The following is a 5404-nucleotide window of genomic DNA, read 5'->3' as shown; positions in this document are numbered from 1 at the left end:
TCCTGAGGTCAGAGTGGGGCTTTGAGATGGTTGACCTCCTCCTGGGTCCCCATAGCTCCCCAGGTGGGCTCTGTGACCCATGGAAATCCTGAGGCTTCCATCGAGGAGGCTGTGCAGCTATGCCCACTTCTCTTGCGACACCTGCATGGGTAGTGTCCATGTGACAAGCTGGATTCTGAGGGCACCCAGCAGAGGGACCACATGGAGTGATAGAGACAGACAGACTGAGAGAGAGAGATACAGAGACAGGGCCTGGCCTGTGTGTGGCAGGTCTTTCAGAGGAGGCCATGTTCCAGCCTCTGCAGCCCAGGTCTTGGTCACAGCACTGATGGGCCCTGGGCTGGATCCCTGCAGAGTAGGGTGGCCGACCCTGCTTACCAGGGTCATTATGTTGTGTCTCAGGGAACTGCTGAGGCCACTGCACAGAGAAACATCTCAGGCTATTGGAGATCCGTGAGCCTGGTGGAGCAAAGAGAGTAGACCCATCGCCTGGCCCACCACCCACAGCCTGCCCTCCCAGCATCTAGAAGCTTCTTTGGGGAGGGCAGGGCTGGCAAGAGAGCCAGAGGGATGTATGCCACCAAGGGCAGCTAAGCTTGGACCACCCAACTGGACTTTGTCAGGGTCACCCACCCCAGCATCCAAACCACAGAAATGCCCTTATGGAAACAACAGGCATGTAATGTTCTGCACGATTCTGTATGTGGCAAGTGGGGCCCCACTGATTTTCCCAGGGCCCCAGCAGGCCTGAGTGGGGTGCTAGGGGCTCTTCACTTGTCAGGAAGCCCCCAGGCACTCCCCACAAGGCGTCTTGAATTCCAAGCTTCCCCATGCACAAGGGGTCCAGGCAGGTTCCCCTAGACCACCTCCCACCTGAGGAGACCAGTGTAGAGACCAGCACAAGTGATGCACCTGCTGAGGCAGAATCACGGCACATCTGGTCGACATATGGTCCACTGCAGGCAGATGTCCGGGATGAATAGGATGGGGGTGTCCGCTCCTTCCTGTCACCCCCAGTGTACCAGACAGGTTCACAGGTGGCTTCAGTCCTAGAAGGTGATGGCCCTGCCCTTCTGTTGACCCACCTCTATCCATCTACCTGGAGTCCCTGGAGAGCAGGTAGTGGCACCACTAGTTCAGGACACCCTAACTATCAAAGTGAGTACTAGAGACACATTCTCGTGGGCCTGAGGCTTACACTTTGCACCTGTGCCCCCAAAATCTCCACACAGGCTAGTTGTTTTACTTTTAAAACTTTAAACATTTTAGTAAGAACTGCATCTATTTAGGGTGTTCAGCACAGTGATCTGAGGCGTGCATATCAGTGATGTGATGGCTTGAGCCAAGCTCTGGACCTGCCTTCCCACTCGGTTACTGTCTGTGTGTAGTCATAGCACCTGAGGTCACACACATACAGTACAGCGCTGTCAGCCGGTCACTGTGCCAGGTGCCAGGTCTCCAGACTTCCTCCTGCATGACTGACACCGTGTGCCCCACAAATGATGAGGCCAACTGATCCCGACCTGTCCCTACACCAGGTCGTTCTGTGCTCAGCTTCTGCCTGTTCTTCAGATTCCACGTGTAAGTGACACCACACAGCCTTCTCCTTGTGTGTCTGGCTTATTTCATTCAGCATAACATCCTCCAGATCTGACCGTTCTTTTTTTACAGCTGAGCGATATTCCTTCATACGTACATCAGTCAATGGATGGACACTTAACTTGCTTCCATGACTTGGCCATTGTGAACAATGCTGCCATGAACATGGATGTGCAGAGATCTCTTCCAAACAGTGATTTCCTTTCCTTTGGGTAAATACCCAGGAGTGGAGTTACTGGACCATCAGGTGGTTCTGTTTTTAACTTTTTGAGGAACCTCCAAACTGTTCCCCAAGGTAGCTGCACCAGTTTGCATTCCCACCAACAGTGCAGGAACGTTCCTTTTTCTGCACATCCTCATCAATACTTGTTATTTTAAAATAATAAAGATTTAAACAGTGCCCTCATTGCCAGCAAAGAGCCAGGATGTGCCCAGAGAGACAGTCTTTTGGCCTGGGGGAAATAGCCAGAATGTCCTGAAACTCATTGACGGTGGCGAGTCTCTCTTGGCCACCCCATTTCCCCCGAGCTTGTAGGAATACTCAGCAGGAAGTTAGGGATTGGGGACACAAAGGCAGAGGGAAAGGAATGAATGAGAGACACAGAAACAGGGAAGAACTGGAGAGCAGGTTTTGTGTGGGGTGGGGGAAGGCCAGCCTGGAAACAGGTCCCTGCCATCCAGGTTGCTCTGAGCAGGTGGGTCCAAGAGGTGCTGGCACTGTCAGTCAGGTGGGAACATTGCCTTGTCAGCCACTGTGAACCTTTATGGGCAGCAGGGCCATTAGACATGTTGGTGTGTCTCAGGAGGACCTGATATAGGCCCTGAAACTGCAGACTCTGTGATTGTTAATAATGATTCATGCCAACAGCTTTTTAGTGTCCATGGGCATTTCCTCTGACCACACTCACAGTAGCAATCGCGTGTGCATCAGGTCTGATGGTCCCAAGCACCTAAAGGCATGTGGCCTCTTCCAAAGTTTCACCAGCTCTTCCATTTCTCTGCTTGTCTCATGGACACCAGGAGAATGGAGGGTGGGAGGTCAGAACAGCACCTTCCTGGAGGCCCCACAGCCACCCACAGCCAGTGGGATTATCTTGTCACTCATGCAGAACATTCCTCCAGGGAAGACATTATAGGACAACAAGTCAGAAGTTCCACTCATGGGCTTTCCCCTGAGATAAACCTCCATCAATGTAGGATCTGAATCCAGAAAGATCCCAAGGGAAACTCTCCTTTTCATGTTCCAACTTGGATGAGAGCTTCCCTGGCTTCAGTTGTGTTGTGCAGCCTCTCAGGCCCATCAGGGGCTCAGTCGCACCTGCTGCAAGGCTGGGCACCCCTTCTTCCTCCCTGGGAGGCGATGCCACAGGATTTTTCTGCAGGTGCACCAGGTCTCCCCAGGAGCACTTGGCCTCATTTCTTCCCTCCAACTGTAGCACCCTGTAAGCAGGGCAGGGGGGTAATAGAGGAAGATGTGGGACAGAGGCCCCTGGGGTGAGTGATGACGGGTTGGTGCGTTCAGGAGCACATGGGTGCATGCAGTGGGGGAAGGTTTGTGCGTGTAGGAGGCAGGTGAGTGTGGGGAGGGGGCAAGTGTGTGTGTGCAGGGGGGCCCACAGGTGAGTGCAGGGGGCACTGGGTATGTACAAGGGGGCAGTTAAGCTGCTGGGGGCATGCAGAGGGGGAGAGACGGCCAAAGGGTGTGTGCCAGGGGTACTAAGGTCAGGCCCATCATTGTCCTGGGGTCAATCCTGGGCAGGGACTCAGGACAGTCCTTGCTGCTTGAGGGTGTGATGTGGGTTCCAGCAGGGGATGCTTTGCCTGCAGGGTCTCTTGTCCAAGGTCAAAGGTGGCTGTAACAAAGAATTAGTCAATTAGAGAGTGAAGACCCCTGTCAGGGTAGAAGGAGTGAAATCCTCTTCCTGTTCTTGGCGTCTTCACTGTTGACACTCTACCTACCACGATGCCCCCTTGGGGAGGCAGTGTGGCAGTATGCGTACCTGAAATATGCAAGTGTAGGCCCATGAGTGAGGCTGTGATGAGTCTTCCCTGCAAACATATGCAAGGGTCCTCATCAGACGTGCTTGGCTGCTGTGAGTGACTAAGAAATCACAGTGGCCGTCTCCAAGGGGCCCACAGGGACCAATACGTGGTGTGGCACCACCTCCCAGGGGCACACGTAGCTTTTATCTGCGTCCCTCACAAGGGAAGAAATGGGGAAGACTGATATCCAGCTGCAGAGACCTATAAAAAGTAGAATTCCCAGTGCATCCTTGTCTCCTATTTCCAAGGGGACATCAGTGATGAAGTGGATGGACACTTCTCCAGAGCTCTGAGCCTTGTCAAGAGCCCCCAGCGACTGAGCCACATGAGCCAGGGTGCAGATGTGACCCTGAGGAATGACAGTGCCATGCCTCCAAATCCATGGCTTTTCTCTCCTCAGTGGACAAAGCCAGAGCCAGAAGCATTTTTGCATATGGTGCCACCAACTGCAGCTTCAGCGGGCTTGGTCTCACAACTATGGATCAGTACCTGATGTCCCAGGCAGGGAGCCCCTCTGTTCTGTCTGGCAAGCCATGGCATTACCCCTCCCAGCCAGCCCCAGTTCCTCAGAGCCTGGCTACTCTCACGCCTACTCCAGTGGGCATGTGGTGCCAGAGCCCCAGCCTGATAGGAAATATGAGCCCTCCTTAAGCCTCCTCCAGCAAGACTGATACCTAGCCCCTCCTCAGGAATCTGCAGCGTGGGAGGACTGCAGCTCTGCCCAGATAGCCGGAAGCATGGGATTGCTCTTCAACTTGCCTCCCAGCTCAGCCCACTATAAGAAAATACACTTCCCCCCAGATCGCGCATCTGCCAATGCCAACCTTGCAAGTGAAAAAAGCCAGTCTCCAGAGAGAAGAAATGTGTTCTTTTATTGAATTTCGGTCTGAAGAAGAGAATTCCTTTTCCCAAACCTGCTCATGATTTTCTACTGTGAACCTAGAGGGTCTAGAGACTGTACTGTCCTTTCTTTCTTTCTGTCACTAAACAGTATTGCACCAGGAGCAAGTTTCTGTTCTCCCTAAAATTCTACACTTCTGTGCCTTGGCACCTATGCGCTATTACAGGAGTACTCAAACTTCAGTGACTCCCCAGCATATGAAATGTTTAAAAGAGTTCAGTGATGGGCCCACAGAGGCTCATCCCACCCTCCCTGCACCCAAAGCCCTCCTACTTAGAAATCACAGTCCCTTCGCCCTCTACCAGCAGGGTCTTTGGTGTTGTATGGGGTTATCCCACTTTGCCAACTGAATGGAGGGGATCTGAGGAACAACCTGAAGCTTTCTAGCCTCACCAAGACTGTGGCCAATTGCACTCCAGCCTCCACCAGAAGCAAAATGAACTTACAATGTGAAACACCCATTGAGGAAGAGTTGAGGCTGGGCATTCCCTGCATCCTCAGAGTATGGAAGGATCCTGAAAAGGTTTCAGGAAGGCTCTCATGAATAAAGTACTTTCTTTTTTTTTAATGTTTTATTATTTATTTTTGAGAGAGTGAGTGTGAGCAGGGAAGGGGCAGAGAGAGGGGGATCAGAAGATCCAAAGAGGGCTCTGCACTGAGAGCCGTAAGCCTGATGCAAGTCTCGATTCACAAACTGTGACATCATGACCTAAGCTGAAGTCAGATAATCAACTGACTGAGCCACCCAGGCACCCCAAATGAATTTCTCCGTTAAAAAAAAAAAAGTGATTCCAAATAGACTCACTGAGAAATCTGAGAACTAACTTACTGGGAGTTAGTTAGGAAACTGCCCTATCCCAA

At 52.2% G+C, this 5404-nt stretch overlaps 1 pseudogene; it reads left to right on the top strand.

Moving 5' to 3' along the window:
* Positions 1-3100: 3100 nt before the first annotated feature.
* LOC113596944 (transcription cofactor vestigial-like protein 1) lies at positions 3101-4712 on the top strand (annotated as a pseudogene).
* Positions 4713-5404: the final 692 nt, after the last annotated feature.

The sequence above is a fragment of the Acinonyx jubatus genome, chromosome D1 (assembly GCF_027475565.1).
Source record: "Acinonyx jubatus isolate Ajub_Pintada_27869175 chromosome D1, VMU_Ajub_asm_v1.0, whole genome shotgun sequence".
NCBI classification, from domain to species: Eukaryota; Metazoa; Chordata; class Mammalia; order Carnivora; family Felidae; genus Acinonyx; species Acinonyx jubatus.
The sequence above is the reverse complement of the archived record's forward strand: the minus strand, read 5'-3'. Positions and strand labels throughout refer to the sequence as shown.